At 30.8% G+C, this 19,390-nt stretch overlaps 1 long non-coding RNA gene across 1 annotated transcript in view; it reads left to right on the top strand.

Annotated features, from left to right (window-relative positions):
• The first annotated feature begins 431 nt into the window (after positions 1-431).
• Positions 432-19,390, top strand: part of LOC141460888 (uncharacterized) — a 45,782-nt gene continuing 26,823 nt past the window's right edge. The window contains exon 1 of the long non-coding RNA XR_012462412.1: positions 432-967. This is a non-coding gene — a long non-coding RNA (uncharacterized lncRNA). The remainder of the gene's footprint in view (positions 968-19,390) is intronic.

Genomic DNA, 19,390 nt, shown 5'->3' with positions numbered 1-19,390 from the left:
GTTCATCCTCAGTGATTGACCCATTCTCCAAAACTCCCGTATCTCGAGATACAGCATCCGACTTTGCCCCACTCAATATTCTAATATATTTGATATTAATAATGTAGCTGTTGATTCTAGCGGCAGGAATATGCTGTCCAAAGAACGTTTACTTTAAGTTTGTCAGGTTTTCCTCAGTATGGCTTCAGTTATCAAATTGGAACTTAAACTGGTTTAAAATAAATGGGCTTTTTCGTCAATTTTAAGTTAACTTAGCGCTGCTTTTTTGGGAAATGGTAGCGACAGAACTTTTTAATTTGTATCCACCAGTTTGAACTGTGTTTTTATTTTCTGTAACACTGAACTTCTTAAGGTCGTTTAAGTAAAAAAAAAAAATGAATATGGATCGTGTAAAAGATGTTAGGAGAAGGTAAGACAAGGTAAAAGAGACGTGAGTTCTTTGTTGTAGGCGCTGACAATGCGACTGGTCGGTCCCATTTTCCAACAACTTGGTTTCTTTCTACAACATTGATTGAAACACGTACAGTTTCAGACTCTATTGTTAATACTGGCCAAAACTGTCATGAATTTATTGTGAATATTCATTGGCTGGTTACAATGTGGTTTGAGTATGCAAAATAGGTCTTTGTTATTTCTTTTTTGTTAGATTGGCATAGCTTAGCTACCTTAAAGTAACCTAAATCAACAGTCAACACATACTTGTATTTACATTAGACATTACACTACCTAATTTACACATAACACAGCCCACACAACACCAGGGTTCGTTTATTCACTTTCATTGTAGCTGCTTGACTGCTTTATTCACTGTTACTTTCTCTAGTCGACATTGTAATTTTTTTTTTTTTTATTTAATCCGTGAAGAGGTTCTTTTTAAAGTATTTTACGCAATGATTGTTTCTCGCTTTGGAAAAAAAATGTGTTAAAAGAGGTTCCTGGGTCACACCAAATGCTTCAAAATTTCTAGGTAGGCAATTTTATTGTTCTATTTGATTAAGATGTGAGGTTATGCACGAAAAATCTCTTGTCCAACAGTTTTAATTTATTCAAAGAACTAACAGTCACTGCCATGGATACAGGGCTTTGTCTATTGAGACAACATCTTAAGATGGAATATCAAATCATTTTCTAGGAATGTGGACAGTAAGGCGGAACTATGTAGGAAGAATAGATAGGATAAGAATGATTTCTGCTAAGATGGGTCTTTTTTTCGATTTCATGCAAGGAGAAATACATTGATTTTATCAACCAACTTTTAAACAGCACAATCAATGACGTTTCCTCCAAGATAAGATTGATTGGGCGACTTCTCCTCTTTCCAGCTCCTGCTGAACTCCCAAAATTACGATTTTTGGTGATTTTCAAATTAAACTATTGGGAATATGTACATCTATCTATATTATAAAAAAAAGGTAGAACATTTTCTTTAAGAACCTGCTGACTGTAAAGTACAGTTCACAATCCAAGATGACGAATCTTTATATATCTTTAAAATGTTTTTGTTGAATCACTTATAAAATATATAAATTCAAATCCTGATTAAATTCCTAAAGAGTGTTAAGTTCGTAACAGTTTCTCTTAGAAACATCAAAAAGAATAAAAATAATGAATTATTTTTAAACAAATTGAGGAATTGATAGGGATTGTGTCAGTACACTAGATACTTATTTAGTCCTGAAAATATTATAAAACAGTTTTTATTAACTTTAGTTAAGACCCCCTGGTGATACATGATAGTTTGTTAGTTTACTTTCACCACGGCAAGTAAGACATTCCAAAAAATTTATTGTTTGTAAACTAGTTAATGAAAATTTGGGAATTAAAAAAAGAAAAAAACATCAGATTTGTGAACGGAAATGGCCAATTATGACTAACAGTAATGTAGTCCGTGTGAATTGTATAATACGTATTTATATTATGAAATAGTTCAACCTGATTCTTACACTAGGATCTAGGGTGGTATTGGATGGACGATATTGCCCAATATTACACACTGCTCGCCCTTGTTCGATGTTATTGGACGATTTTTTTTATCCTAAACTAAACCGGCTTTTATTTCTTTGCTTTTAAATTAAATTTAAAAAAAATAGTAAATTGGAAATATTTTTATATTAGCTGATTTGTTTTTTTTCTACTACTTGGTTACCGGAGCTTTTTTCAGCGCACTGCCGATCTCCAGACAATGGTCTTTCATTAAAGTCAATGGTGTCCAGTTAAAGAATACAGTAAACTAATAAAATTGTACGTTCTGACCGCAGTTATTGATATGGCTTTTTAAAAAAAGTTGAAAAACGTAATTTGTGATATAAAGTAAGTAAAATAATGCCCACTTTTCAGTCAGGCTTTACTGATTGACACCGGCAGATAAGTAGTAAACTTCTTTCTTTAACTGTTAAATAAAATCCAAGGCCCAAGACCGGGAATCGAACCCAGTGCCACAATACATATTAGCTGTACAGGCCTCGCCTCTAACCGCTCGGCTACTGTAGCGCCTATATGATATAAAGTAACTTTAAAGGAAAATATATCCTAAAAGCTCCAGAAATTACGATTGTCCAATGTAGAAATAAGTTCCCTTATTTCTCAGCAACCAATTTGTATACACTACACATAAGGTAGTATTTATTTTTCGTCTATAAAAATTAAAAATCATTTATTATTTCTTTTTAACAAATAATTCGTAGAAATCTAGTTTATTTGGTTAGGGACAGATTTTATCTTGCAGTTTTCAGGGTTAATTGCCTGTTTCTTCAACATAAGTTACGTGTAACTATTTAATAATCAGATTACTTCTGGCCATCTGACACTAGCCAACTTGTTATTGAGACTACATATTATTTACATCATTATTTCTACATGTTTTTTTTTTTTTAAATATTTTATTCATGAACTCTAAAATATTATAATAAACGCTAAATAAGAGAATGACTACCCTAGAAACAATTTAATTGTAATGTGACCTCATTTTCAGAAATGATTGACAGATCGTTTGTGAGTAGGGTAAATAGAAAATTCAAAAGGACAAAGTTCTGGCTCTTTGGCTGTTCTAATTAAAAATATATTAGTGAAGTATACATAGAAACATAAGAGTGTGAAAGGATATTATGATCCTGATAAAGAAAATTCCTCCAAAGAATGGTAAGGCTCGATAAACCGGAATAGAAAATTAGAAGAGTTAAAAACACTTTTTTACGAAGAATACGTATTTTTGCGGATGATTCAATATAAGATATCTAAGAAAATGATGTATTATAAATCTGGAGTCTAACGTTTGATAGAGTGTAATAATGAAGTGATGAGATCTTGTAACCAACTGTCATTGCCTTTTAATTACTGTACCTTACAATGTAATGTAAGTTTTTGTCAAAAATCAACCAATTGAAAAGATAGCTTTTTACTTTTATTGTTTTGGGAACTTTAAGAATCGGGGACGTTAAAAGCTTTTTATTTTTCTAATTTCATTGATTCAGCTTACAGTCCTAATCACATGATGTTTCGTATTCTGTGACCTAACAAATAAATAAATAGAATGCTTTTAGTAAATTCGTTTTACTTATCGATGATTGAATACTGATAATACGTCATTTTATGAAATAATAATAATAATAATAAAAAGTCTTAAGTGTAACCATAGACGTCAATGCGCCAAAATATAAATACGTATGTATATATGAAATAAAAAATAATCTCTAGTAGCAATTTCGACAAACAAATAACCCAAGAAAACTATAAGTAAATGATAGCGTTTTTTTAGATAGTAATATAATTATAAATGGCAATGAAAAGCGCAATAAATTATTAATTGAAATATTAAGTGCTAATAGTAGTCACTTCGTAATAGTTTGGTGATTATATAAACACCATCAACGTATGCGAATATACAATATCCAATGCAGACTAGTTAAATGACCAATCCATTGATGGTATTTTGAACAAGAAGACTCTGATGATACCACAGATGTTCAGAAAGCTCGTGGCAATAATGTCGCAAAGTGTGACCCTAAATTAAATTTCGTTATAAATATTTTTCATGTCGATTGGTGGGTTATCCGCAGGCATGGGATCCTAAAATTGGTTTTTCCACTTCTCTTATAGAAAATATTTAAGTTAAATAAATTTTAAAAAATTGAGGACTTTGAAATAATGTTGGTGATTGTCAATAATGTTGATTGTCTTGTTGATCAAAATCAAATCATAAATAATTATTTACAAATGATATAAAGAATATAAAAATATAATTAAAAGTTTTATATAAAAATAAAATCCTAACAATAAAATAAATTTTAAGATTCAAGTACTACTAAATATCTACTGGAATAATGGTAGTAAATTATATACATATAAAACATTGATAAATCACCAAAACATTAATGTCATTTCTAGCTGATAAAATTTAAAAAACTATAACTACTGTTTCAAGTGGATGTGTGATATCACTGTTCTACATCTATCAAGATATACAATGCAATATATGAAAATCGAAAATATATTTGAACTACATTTATATACTTGGGTTAGGTGCACTAAATTACTAATATTTTAAACAAGAAATATCAGTCGCGCCCGAAAATAAAAAATTAAACCTTCAAAATGCAGTAATAATTATCTAGCAGCTAATTGATGTATGAATAAAAATGGTCAATAATTAAGTATTACTAACAGGAGAATATATATAGATGACGTAAAGAAGGTAACCAATGATTAGTTAGGAAATATCTGTCTCCATTAAAACAAAATATAATCAATTTGCCAGCTGGAAACAAAATAAAATAAAAGTCAGCTTGTAAAGCTCATATTTGTCCTTTAGGCTGGAAACATAGTGGAGCGGCGAGCAAAGCGGCGCTGATAGCGAAGAGCGAAGCGGCGAAATCAAACACTAGAAATAGATAGAGTTGCTCTATCTTCGCTTTGCTCGCCACTATGCGCGGTCCCGTATGTTAACTTGTGTTTGATTTCGCCGCTTTGCTCTTCGCTATCATCGCCGCTTTGCTCGCCGATCCACTATGTTTCCAGCCTTACAGTGAATAACTTGGAGCTCTATGCATTCCGTTCACTGTTGCAAATGTTGTTAAGGCCTTGGAAAATGTTTTAATAAAAGAAAACCGAAGGAAACATATGTAGAACGAGTTGGTACAATGCCAAATCCATGATAAGTCGGAGGGTCCAACTGTTTTACAAGCATTATTGCATTCATCTGCAAAATGGTTGTACGTTGTGGGTGCTTCACGTAGTTTGCCCTGAAGAAGATTTTTCTACATAAACTTTATAAAATTGATGTGTGTTATTGGAGGTTTTTCCAATTTGGTAACTGCAGATCAAGGTGTCACACTGTTGTTAGTTAAATATAGGTCCTAGACTTTGGTCTTCATCCTGAGAGCTGTGAAGTAAGTGAATATTGTTTTCTGTTGGAGTGTGGAAATTTGGAGTTCTAAATTATGGGGGATTGTATGGAAATTAAATTATCCTTTTCTAAGGAGTAATAACCAACTTTAATGGTGTATGCCAGGATAAAATGAGATGAAAAAGCAAGCTAAGAGAGGAATGCTCGCTGCTGTTCAGTACAATCGAATCAGACGTTTATTCATTAAGCAACATGTCAGCACAAATCAGGCTTGCTATAAAAGAAATTATAATCAATTTACAAGTTAGGACAACGAAGATTGAAGCAAGTGAAATTAGGAGAAGCATTTGACGGTTGATTTTAGACTAAAGGTTATAAAAGGAATCAAATCGCGAGATAAGAAGTTTCTTCTTAAATATTACGAAGTTACTTAGAGCGACACAATTAAGTTTTGATATTCTAATAACAATGGCCAATTCTGGTATTCTGGATGGCCAATTTTTATAGAAAAATAAAAGTAAAATCTATAACTAACTGAAACTAGCGAAGATTATAAAAAAAAAAATCTCAAAATGTGAATACCTAATTAGTAAAGCAAAACTTTGCATTGAAATACTTTAGTAAAAGAAATAAAAATACGTAAAATTTTAAACCTCTCTTTATGAGGGAAGGTTTTTTGTTGAATCTTAGTTCCAATAACTAAGTTGAAGATTTATTTTTCCAATTACTAAAAAAAAACGGTTGAACCAAGTTAAAGCTTTGTATGAAGAAACATGAGGTAATTATTTGCAATATTTTGAAACCTAATAACAGTTACCGAAAGATAAAATAGATCTTAAAAAAATAAATAAATAATAAATTTCAACAAAACGTAGTACAAATAAATTCGATTTAAAAAATCTAAAATACGTTCAATTAAAGTGTCAAACTTTTTATCATTTAGTTAAAAAAAAAGTAAAGACGTTTTTTCAAGTAAGTAAATAAAAAGAAGTACTATCTTAGGAACTAAAAACTTGTTTGTTCAATATTTTAAAGTACTCTACAATCGTACAAGTGATATGGTACAAATTAAATTTATATAACCATTTCTGTTTTTTTTTATGTTTTCATGGTCGAAATGCAGGTTATTGTGGTTACAGACATTAAAAACTTTCCCACTTATTTTGGTAAATAAGGAAAATGAGGATAGATGAAGGGAAAACCCTCTAGATATTGATAAATCGGCTCACAGCTGATCTGTCTTTTTTCTTTTGATCCACTCGATTAACAACCACATTGGACAATACTTGGTTCCTTCATTATTTGATGAGTAGAGTAGCTTTAACCGTAATTTAATCTTAAATTCTCGGGGATTGTAAAGATCAGTTAGACTAAATTACATAGCCAGAATTCCGTCAAGAGTTCCTGTTGATTGTGAGGTTTCATATCCTTACAGTGAGAATCCTTCAATGTTTGAAGTGTACACTTGATGGTTACTTAGTAAGTTGAAGTAAAAAAAGGACAGATAACTGTGTTATATTGTTTGTGTTATATTGTTGTTTAGTTACTAGTATAAAAATAACGTATGTTGAGTTGAAATACCAAATTGTATGAAAACGTTAATAAAGAATATCTAGAATAATTCTAGAGTTCTTTCTTGTAATAGTAGAGATATTACAATAACCTTCACTTAAAAGCCACCAATCTACCCTAAGCCAAGGAAATAAGGTACCTTAAAATGACTGTGGAGGAACAGTTTCGAGCGACTAATGTTACAATAAATCTTGCCTGCAAATGGAAGCTGCAAAAAGTATTTAGACTAAAGTACCAGCTGATATGGTATAGATGGCACGAGTGGCCATTAATAGATTATTCAAAGTGATTAATGTGGCATGTTGCAGGGAAAAAGAGCAAAAATGAGGCCAAGGAAAACTTCGAATGAAGAACTGCATAAAGTACACACAAGAAGTAAACTGAGGATTGGATTGTAAGAACATTAAAGTAGCTCTGAAAGAGACCTTACAAACAGAAAACAAGCAGTAGAAAAGGCTTAAGAAGACGGCAACAAGAAAATTGATGAAGTGGCGAACCTACTTGTTAGGCTTGGCGAAGGCGATCTGTCCAACTGTTTGAAAACGATTGAAATTAAATATTGCTTTGAAAAGTCATAAAGATTAAACAAAAAATAAAAAGATTATTGCCTTGAAAAAGGCAAAATATTTACAAGAAAGTTGGTGATAAATATGTTCTTTTTTATTTACTCCCCCGAAAAAGTCATTCAGTTTTTGGTTTAGCCTCAATACATAAAAAAAAATACTATTCCATTTTAAACGAGGCCGTGATGGAAATACATATATCTGTGTAATAACATTTTATACCTCACTTGTTATTTCTTTCACAAAATAAGGAGAACAAAAAATTGACACTTAATTAGTTATATCGTTCTAAATATGCCAGGTTTACCTGTGAACCTTTCATAAAACCGCTTTACAGATTCATAAAAACATAAATAAATAAAAAAACAAAAAAAAAATTAGAAACAAAATGATATTGAACCAACTCAGTTAAAGCTTTGTATGAAGAAACATTAGATAATTATTTGCAATATTTTGAAACCTAATAACTGTTACCGAAAGATAAAATAGATCTTAAATAAATTTCAACAAAACGCTGTACAAATAAATTCGATTTAAAAAAAATATAAAATACGCTCAATTAAAGTGTCAAAATTTGAATTAAAATGTAATGTTAAAAGTTATGAATATTCATGCTTCAAATAACATTTTGATTATTTCACTTATCGTAGATATCAAGTTAGACAGATATTTCCAAAAGTACTTGAACACATGATTTATTTATTTTATTTGACCGAACATGTAAATTTCTTGTTTCGGCAAGATATCAAATAATGCAGCAAAAACCAATCAACACTAACTCCTGGCCTTAAAACAAACAGCGATACGTAATACTACACCTGAACACAAGTCTAGGAGAAAATATTCTTTAGAAAAACTTAGAGTAAAATTTAACATTCATTAGGAAAATAATTTTTGGTGCTAATGGGAGAGGGCCATCTTAGACATCCTTTCTAAAGAAATATTTGTAAAAAATGTTTCTATTCGATAGACTAAATAATAAAACTAAACATGATTGAATATAAGAAACTAGTTAAATCATTCAGGTTTTAAGAAAATATAATTTACAGCAATAATTTCCTTAATTTCTGTGAAACCATCTGTAGACTTAACTGTTCACCATATTTAAAAAAAGTTTACATTTGTTTAAGACCACCTTGAGAAACATTTAAAGCTTAATAATTGTGAAACTGAACTATACCCGCATCTAATTTATAAACTGTCTTGCTTTGCACTATGATTATCAATAAATATTGTTATTTTAATGTCAGTATAATAATTATTACATTTAAGTAATAAATATCTTAGCCTACATTCAACCTTATCACCAATTCTTTTATTAAACCATAATATAAGAAACTCTTTAGCATTCAAGGTTTGCTAAGTTGTGCTCTATATCATCCGTGTAAACAGAAATAACAAGATGGAGCTGCTGTTCTTTGGCACACTTTGTGTTCATCTTTCAATACTGTATCAAGAGATTAATGTCCAGAGGCGCTATCAGTGCACTGAGAAGGCTTTGTACCCACTAATATTGACACACCTTAATGATATTTAAAAAACAGTAAAGTGTATTTGTAAATAAATATTAATTAACAGGTAATACCAAAATATCGTAATTATTTTTGCATTTTTGAGATCGATATTTTATTATTTATTTCCCCCATCTTTTGAATGTAATAGTAGCCATCTAAGAGGATTGAAAAGATATGTTCTCCATTAAAAATGATTGAACTATAATATCAAATAGTAGAAGTAGTCCTCTTAACTTATGTGACTAAAGCTGGTTACTAAAACCATAAATCAAAACTAATGATTGACACGCAGTCGCGTCTAACTTTCGAAATATAATCAGTCTAAAAGATTCCCATTTTATCGGCAAGATATTCAGAAATAGTGCTAAAAAATTTCATATAATTGTTAGTTAATTTCTTGTTCTGCGCATGTTGGGCCCTGACTTCTTTATTAATTTTCCTCCGCTCATCTCTCTCTAACCCTGTACCTCCATCTGGTTATACACAGCTTTGCAAAATCCTCCTCAACTTCATCAATTCATCTTCTTCTCGTCTACCGACTTTCCTTCTTCCTTCGGATTTATTTCTACAAAACTGACTAACTAACCTATACTATCCTAACTAAAAAAACTAACTATCCTATCCCTATCTCCATTAAAAACATTTTTACCTTTAATGTCTGATACTATGTCCGGCAAAGTATATTGCTACTGAGCTCAATTCTCCATTAACTATACATTTTTTTAAAAAAAGTTCATTCCATCCATGGAATGTCGCTGGAAATTCACTGGTTCAACTGGATTTCACTTCCGCCGATTGTGTTCCTTTGAAATTATTCAAACATTCATGCCTATCGCCATTTGGCATTTAAACTATTAATCATGTATTTATGCAACTAATGGGGAGTTATTTTTTTTTTTATATAGAAAAGGAAATTTATAAATTATCTTTGCTAACCATTTGTTACAATTCTCTAGGGAGAGTATTAAGATCAAAAGGTCACATATGTTGCCCTAACATTTACAAACTAAACTCTTAATTCTAATTTCTCTTCTTGTTTCTGTCAGAGAGGTTTTTAGTCGTCAGGGTCTGATTTTTTTTTTTAACTCAACAATTTTGTTACTACTTGCAATAAACACAAAAAGTTCACATTAAAAATTAGGAAATCACTTTAAATATCATGTCACGCTCAACTTTGTACCACATGTTAAATTATCTTAATATCTGTTTTCTTAATATCTATTATCTCCTTTTTCAATTAATTTACTAGAACTATTTCTTTGCCAAACTTTTTTATTTTATTTTTGGGTCAACAATTTTTATCTAAATTGGAGAGGAAAAAAGTGGTGTAAAATGCTTATACTGCTTGCCCCTTGCACCAAATTCCACAGATCTAGTAAATAGATGATTGATTTGATGAAATTACGAATATTTATACAAGTTTGAGGAGGGAAAAAACAAATTTTAAAAAGTTATTATTACTATATACTAAAAACTATCATAAAGCTCTTTATTACACGTTTAGTATAATTTCAGTTACAGTTTACTTTTTTTTTTTTCTGCAAACTGTTGGTCAAGAAATTGAAAATTAGAAACTTGCAACTCTGTTATTTCTATCATCTTCAGAATTTATAAGTTAACGATGTTATTCTAATCTGCTTTAATGTCTATACTCCTTAACAAAAACTTACAGTTTAAAATGTTAAGTATAAGGGTTGATTAAACGCCAAAAGGTACACAAATCAGCGAGTACCCAACATTTCATTAATACTTCATTAATATTTAAGTAATTCTACTGCATTAATTTTCATTAATAAGTTATTTTTTAGAATTTATTAGATATCACAGACCCTTATGCTGGCCATTTTCGTCTACAAAATATATGTTCAAGTAGCACTGTAGATTGACTGTAATATCTAGTTATTTATAATAATCAAACTATTAATTACAGGTTAAAAAGAAAAACGTTATAAAAAATAAAATAAAAATATGAGGCTAAAAAATTCAAAACCTTGTTTAAAAAAATGCTTACACCAACTTACATCAATGATTTTGTTTATTTTATTTATTTATTTTTATTTCTTAAATAAAAATCGTCGGTTTAAGTTCATTCTTCGATTAAAGTAATTGTTATTTTATGTAGTAGTCAAACGTTTATAATAATAGGTAATAATTATCTGGCTTTATCGCAAATAATATAGTTTTCTTCAATTACATTCTCCATCTAGGTGTTCTTCCCACAATGTTGTATATATGTAATATAAAGTAAATAAGAAATGCATATATTTAGGACAGCTAATTATTCCAGTATTTTACTATAAGTAAAATTAGGGGGACTAAATTAAATTACAATAGAGAAATGAATAATTATTGTTTAATAATCTACTTGTTATTAACTGTGTGTTAATTGTGCTCACGAATATTTCGGTAAGACGAATTCAAGACAGTAGCCTACTCTAACTTTATCTTTACTTTATCACGCATGTACGTATATGTGATTTATCATAATTATAACAAAAAAATAATATAAATGAAGTGGCCAGCATAAGGGTCTGTGATATCTAATAAATTCTAAAAAATAACTTATTAATGAAAATTAATGCAGTAGAATTACTTAAATATTAATGAAGTATTAATGAAATGTTGGGTACTCGCTGATTTGTGTACCTTTTGGCGTTTAATCAACCCTTATACTTAACATTTTAAACTGTAAGTTTTTGTTAAGGAGATTTTTGTACCTTTTGGATAGATTTTCCTTTTTGTCTATTTTACAAAGTTACATATCTGCTTTACAGATTTTTTTAAAATTTGGAATAAGCAATTCTATCATTATAACCTGATAAGGTGTTAACTACCACTGGAGAGATCTTTTTAAAAAATGATTGTAGTTGCGGCTCCCAAACCATCCTCAATAACAATTTTTTTGAGAAAGCGTTTTGAATAACATAGGAAGGTATTTGTACGTAAATAGCAAAATTAAACTGCGATTTCAGTACTTTCTTTTAAGAGGAGTAAGAAAAATAAACTAGGATTGCAGTACTTCTCCCTAAAAGGCAAAGAGGCAAAGATTTTTTAATCGAACAATTCATTGATTTAAATCGGTTCACTCATTGATAATTTAAACGATTGCAGTACTTCCTCTTAGTAGGAGGAAGAGAATCAGCAACGTAGAGGAGCTTTAACCACTTATTCGAGCTGAATTTTATCAAAATCGGACTAAGCGTTATAGAAATATTGGTAATAATAGTTTTAGAAAGAGCCTTATTTGGGTGGGGCGAACTCCCCTCCTTATGAGGCACGGTGCCGAGACTTTTAAAGTGCAAATCTGTATAAAATTTCGATTCGAATGACACTTCATTCATAAAAATCGGTTCACGTGTCGATCATTTGCAACGATTGCTATACTTCCCCTTAACAAGTGTAAGAGCTGATCGCCGCTTTAATGTTACGTAGGGGAGCCCTAACCCTATCATCCTACCAAATTTTATCAAAATCGGGCCAAGATTTACAGAGTAATTAGTAATAATAATTTTGGAGGGGGCCTTACATAAAGGGGGCTAACTCCTCTCCCATTCGATGTACAGCGTCGGGACCCCCAAAAGGCACATCTACATAAAATATTGAATCGAATGACACCTCATTCATGCAAATCGGTTCACGCGTTTAGGCGCTACGTTGTTTACAAAAAAGGTAACAACAAGAACAACAACAAGAACAACAACAACAAGAAGAACAAGAACAAGAACATTTTTTGAAAAAGCCGTTTTTGCTCATTTTCGGCAACTTTTTTCTCTAAACCTATTAGATCTGGGTGGTTGCAAAAAAATTACAGTTACAAAGGAGGGTTTGGAGTAAGATTTAAAGAAAATTTGGGAATTTTATCTTTTATAGAAAAAGAGAAAAAAATTGTCAAAGTTGGGTGTTTTTCAACGTTACGCTTTTTCGTGCAGTTTTTGATGGTCAACCCTTATACAACTGTCCTACCGGACAGTTTTAATGACTTTTTTTACTTCTTTAGCTGGTCGTATGCTTCTTTAGAACGCTTCATCTACCTCCTTTTAAGAGTAGGGTACAGTTTTTTTTAGCTAGGTTCCACCCAAGTACATATCTTTCATCGAATGTGTTTATTACCCAGACATCTTCTTCCCATTAAAAATGTTCAACCCTTGCGAACCGATCATGCTGAGCCTCTAGTTGATAAGAGCTTACTTGGCTGCATCAGGCTTGAGTAGATCCAGTTTTGTAAGCATACCTTACTTAATATTAACGCCTTAATCTGTCTATAGCATTATTCTAAGTAAAAATAATATGAAATAATTCGAAAATCAGAAAAAAAAGAAGCCATTGTCAATAATAAAATAATCGTGAAGATTGCAATAACAAAGTTACTGCAAACTATATCAATGGTTGAAGTTGTGAACTTGAACTCTGAAATAACTTTCACTTGCACGGATGTGTTTTTTTTTCATGTAAGCCGAATCACTTTTTCTCTCTTAAATTTGTCCATTTTTGAATTTTAAAACATTATATTACATTTATGTATACAGAAATGCGCTTACATTATTTCTAATACATTTATTCTCCTCGCGTTACAATATTTCATTACAATATAAAATAAATCATAAATCTAATGATTAATTGTTCAATCTAATAAATTACATATTGAAAATAATGAATTAATATTATTCAATAATGCTGAATAGGAATTGTAACATTTATAACATTTTTTTTTTTTTTGTCTGTCCCGTAACTATTGTTTATCATATAGTTAGGCAATCTTTTTTTTTTATGAATCTTATTTATTATTAGATATTGGGTAATAGCAGTCCAAAACTTTTTGATCAGTTTCATTAGAAAACATTTGAAATGATAAATTGTCAACATATTTGAGATTAAATAAATAGGAACCTATCCGACTTTATTTAGTTTTATCATTAAATTTTGAATTGCAGTAATATACATCGGAATTTTGAAGAAAACTCAGTAGTTAATTTAATTGCTAGTAGGATGCGCTACCTGTTTTATTTTATGCTAGATTTTACTGCTCAGATGTCTCGTTATGCGCTTTGTTATGTCTTTTTTTTTACAATTTGAAGTCAACTCGCGATTTCACCAGCTGTTCATCTCCTACTTGATTTTTGTATTCTAGACTTAATCTTAGTTACTAAATAACATAAATCTCTCTCATATGCTCATTCTATTTCCTTCTTTACACCTTATTTGGATTATAGTTATGGTGTGTTCCTATTTATTACCCAAAAATATTTCAAAAGCAACTTTCTTATAACAATACTTATTACCTTCAGGAACTCCCTGGCGAGACATTGCTGCCCATTACTTCCCCAAATTTCTTCGTTCATTCAGAAACTGTAGTGGTGTCGCAAAGAGATTGGTATGATACTAGATTTCAGAGTAGGTTTCTTGTTTGAGGTTCCCAAACCCTATTTAGGGGGAGCCTCTTGGCTGGAGTTAATATCCAGCTCTAGACGATACCACTTAGTAGGGCCCAATGACGAAGATATCCCTCCTTCAGCGTCACTAAGAACTTTTAGCAGGAAAGGTACTTTACATAAAGTGCTTAGATTTTGTTTTAATTTTGTCAATTCATTTTCAATGATTCTTGGAGAAAATAGCTATTAAGTTGTGTGTATTCTAAGGAAAAGTATTTCAAGTTATTGCCAGGATACATCCCATAATTACTCGTTCTCGAGCTCGAAAAAATTTGCCTAAAGTGGGCTCATTTATTTTTTTAATTGTTTTTTTTTATCATTCACTAACTCACTAAGTCACAGCTTTCAGCGACAAGTTGTTTCAATTCCGTTAGATAATGCTTTATTAAAGGCCCCTTTAAAATTATTATTATTATCATTTCACTTTATTAGTAATATTTACGACTATATCAAACGTTGTAACAAGTAAATTTAATCTTATTGGCTCAGTTAACTTGTTATATCATGTAAGAACAATCACCCATTGGTGAAACTAATTCTCAGTGGATTACACTCACATCAATAAGTTTCTAGGCCACTTCCGCTTTAAGCGACGAGGAGGATTGTTTGGAAGTTGAGTAGAGCTGTTGCAAGAGATGATTAGGAAAGAAAGCAATTTGCGGTAGCCAGACTTAATTAGATCAGTGACAAAAAAAGTTATTTAAGAATTATTGGAGCACATACTCGTATAGCAACATCGATGTAGCATTTGCCCAAAAAAATCTTATTTTAGCTTAACTTAATTATAAGCCAACATAAATATACTTATTCTTTATCTGCTCACTTCAAGCTTCTTATCACACGATAGGGTAAAATAATTTTGAACCCGGAAGTCAAAATTAAGAAGTCCCTTATTAACAATAAAGCAAACAAAATTCTAATTAACTCAATTCCTAATCATTGTTCGATATGGAGAAAATGATCTCCTCATACCAATTAATATTGCTCAGGTGATGATAAGGTCAGATGTTCCTTTATTTATAAAAATCGGGGTCACATATCTTTTCATTTTGATTAAGTTTTCTTATCACTATGAATTCTACTATTTATTTATTTTTTTGCTTTTATTATAGTTATTTATACAAATTTTTTTTTTTTGTAAGTAAAAAAATAACAACTCGATTATTGGTCAAAAAGGTCGGTCACATTGATATGTTTAACTTCTGTAAATAAATCTTTTTTTTCTTCTTCTTTTTTGTTCCTGTAATCTTATTTATGTTCCGTTCTTGTTTATGAATAATATTAATGATAAGATTGGAAAAATGTTTCAGTCTTTCTTAAATTTCCATTTTATTGTTCATAAATGGAGAAATTTATTTTGTAAATTTTAATTTGTCCTTTACTAGAGTAAAGGTTATTGATGAGATAGTAAAACTCATGATTAGCCAGAACAGACCATTTCCATGCGGTCCCACTAAAAATTGCAGTATTGGGTCTACAATCTTCCGATTCTTTTAATCAAAGTTAAAATTTAATCCACTTTTAGTGGATCATTTTGAAACCACAGAGATCCTCTGGTTTCATTTTGCTTTTTTAAAAGCTCAATACTTAAAGCTTGAACGTTTCAACACCACTTAGAGAAAAGACATTCTCACAATGGCCTAAGAAGTGGAGTGCTGTTTCTTCCGCGGACAACTAAAACGCATTTCTTTTTTTTTTTTTTAGGAGTAACCATTTCCATCTTCAGCCCTATCAATTTCCTATTGTATTTTGTTTACTTTAAATATTATTGCTTCTTTCTACGCATAAAAGAAAAGAAAATAGACAACCGTTTTTTTAGTTTTTTTAAGGGGACATTTATTCAGCTGTCAGCTGTAATTTGTTGGATATTATGTAATCGGATTTCGGCAGAAATAAAAACGTGTTTAGAAGGTTAATATACAAACGAAAACAAAAGCACATATACAAAAGTATTTGCTATTATTTTAGGTGAGATTAGTGTCCATCTAACAGTTTAGGTGTCGGTGTGACAAGCACGTACTTTACTATTAACATTTTTTTTTTTTTTTACTACAAATAAAATGTAGCTACATTAGGAAGTATGCTCTCAAAACCACTACAATCCTAACTTTTCTGTAAATTTTATACCATATTAAGAGTTTTGCAGTGATTGAAATGTACAATTAGATGAAGTGGTTTTAACGCATGCTTCCTTTAGATTTAATATTTGTATTAATACTTTAATATACATATGTATTGATAAAAATCCAGTTCTTAGCAAAATAATTTTATTTCAATTACAATTAACTGTCTTTTATTTTTCTTTTATTAATAAAAATCCTCAAAATTGATAATAACTGGTTTTTCATAAGTATCTTGACAATCAGATAATTTTAGCTGCACTCAAATTTCGTTATTCAACTTGATATTCAGTGATATGATGTAACACTTTTTAAGAAAGTTGTGTAATAATTATTTTAGTTCAGTTTTTCATTTACGTATATTTGTACAAGAGATTTTTTTTTTTCAATTTGTAGCATCTTGAATTAGTTGAAGATACTTGACAATTTCTTTGTATAATACTCATATAAGAAAGGAGATAGAAACAAAATAGAAAATTATCGGCCTATATCTCTCACTTCAGCCCTCTGTAAATTATTTACTAAAATACTAAACAATAGGATAATGAAAAAAGTACTAGGAAATTTGACCCCCGAGTAAGCAGGTTTTAGAAAAGGATTCTCAACCACACACCGTGAATCAACTAATTCAAAAAGCCAAAGAATACAATCTTAAGCTCTATTTAGGGTTTGTAGATTTCTCTAAAGCTTTTGATTCTTTAAACCATAATAGTATCTTTTTCAGCGTTAGCCTCCATTGGTTTGGAAAAGAAATATATCGGCGTAATAAAAGAATTGTACAAAGAAAATATAGCTTTTATTGAAGGTAATGTCGGAAGTAATCCTTTCCCAATAAAGCGAGGCGTTCGCCAGGGAGACCCATTATCCCCGACTCTTTTTATAACAGTGCTGGAGAACATCTTTAAAAGCTTAGAATGGGATGATATTGGGATAAATACAAATCGAAAATATCTCAATAACTTAAAGTTTGCGGATGATATGGTCCTAATAGCCAGATCTGAAGACCACTTGAGCAAAATGTTTGAAGATTTAGAAAGAGCGGGTCGTGAAGTTGGTCTTAGTCTGAACTACCAAAAAACTAAAGTTATCACAAATAGCGTGGTTAGTCGGTTAAGAATACAGCATCCCAATATTGAAGTTGTTATTTATCTGGGTCAAACAGTTTCTTTTCAAAACAGGCTCCCAAAAGAGATTCAGAGGCGCATCGCTTTGTCTTGGAGAAAATATTGGTCCTTGAAGTGCATAATGAAGACAAACATAGACATTAAATGGAAGAGCTATGTACTCAACTGCAATATACTTCCTGTGCTGACTTATGGATGCCAAACTTGGTCGACCACAAAAGCAGTAGAGAAGAAAATAGAAATTTGGCAAAGAAGCGTTGAGAGAAGCATGCTAAGTATAAAGAGAAGAGACAGGATCAGAAGCCAAATTATAAGAAAAAACTTCAGTGAGAGATGCCGCTCGGTGCTGTAAGAAGTTAAAATGGGAGTGGGCTGGACATTTGGCCAGAACGGATACCCATAGATGGACAAGGATGGTTACGAAGTGGTTACCTTTAGAAGGAAAAAGGAAAAAAGGTAGACAGCGCAAAAGATGGCCAGATGAGATGAAAAAAGAAGAGGGAGTCAGCTGGATGAGGAAAGCGGAAGACAGAGCCTACTGGAACAAGAAATGTGTGCAGATGGAGAAATCGGGGAACTCTTATCCTTAGGTATGGCTGGTCACCGTCAAAGGACCAAAACTCCCCAAGGGAAGGCCTACATATTTACAGAAGAGTGGATTAATGAACAAAGATTTATATCATTTTAGTTTTATTTTATTATTTTTTTAATTTTTTGTATTATTGAAACTGAGCGATGGATATTTATTTGTGTTATTTTTCTGTATAATATGTAAATAAAGGCTTATTATATACATATTTTTGCAGTAGTAAAGGACTGTTAAAATAGAAACATTAGTTCAAGAAATATTAGTTAAAATATAATAATAACTGCAAACAAAGTTTGATAATTTTAAGTGAACTGCAGAGGAAAGAACTCGAAAAATATTGAAGAGTAAGTTCAAAGAATTGAATGTTTGAAGTCTGCTCAACGATTTCACAGCACTTTTGCTGTTGACAGCGTTAGCCGTGAACTTGTTTATTTTTCTTAGATCCTGTTCCATCAGGAACCATCAGGCTCCATTTACAACACTTTTATTGGTACTTATGCAGCCTTTCATTCTCCAAAAGTACCCACAAAACAGAATTGCATACCGACCTGAGGGGGCGCCTTAATATTTTCATAGGCATCTTACAATTTTTAGATTTTTTTCTACTTTCATGTTCAATTATCATTATCATCATCAACAAAAGAAAAAGGAGCCTCAGTACCTTCCTTTTAAACCCATCGAGCAGGTTTTCCTTCTTTTGGTTGAGCGTCCAAGTTTTACCGAGACATTCATGATGACTTGCTTTATTAGGGATTTATTAAAATCTGAATTTAGTGCAGCGACTGACCATTCAGCTCTTATGGACTCTACTTAGAGAGAAATAAGCTCTATTCCTCGCCAATAGAAGAGAAGCTCCACTTTCCTAATCTAGATTCTCATTAATTATAGAAAAGAGTTATTATTAATACTGCTCTTGAAGAAACAATTACAATGTGTTTGAAATGAAATTGATAAAGAATGTTGTAAACACTTGATATAAACAATTTTCGGCACATGCATTCAAAAATTATTAACAAAAAAATAAAATAAAATGAAAATAACTCTTTAAATTTTTTTTGTTTTTTTATTATATGTTGAATCATCTTTAATATAACTTTATCTATTATTTGTTCTAAATATGAGTAATGTAAAAGGTAAT

Source organism: Rhodnius prolixus, unplaced genomic scaffold, assembly GCF_049639745.1.
Source record: "Rhodnius prolixus isolate KJV_2025 unplaced genomic scaffold, Rpr scaffold_6, whole genome shotgun sequence".
NCBI lineage: Eukaryota > Metazoa > Arthropoda > Insecta > Hemiptera > Reduviidae > Rhodnius > Rhodnius prolixus.
The sequence above is the reverse complement of the archived record's forward strand: the minus strand, read 5'-3'. Positions and strand labels throughout refer to the sequence as shown.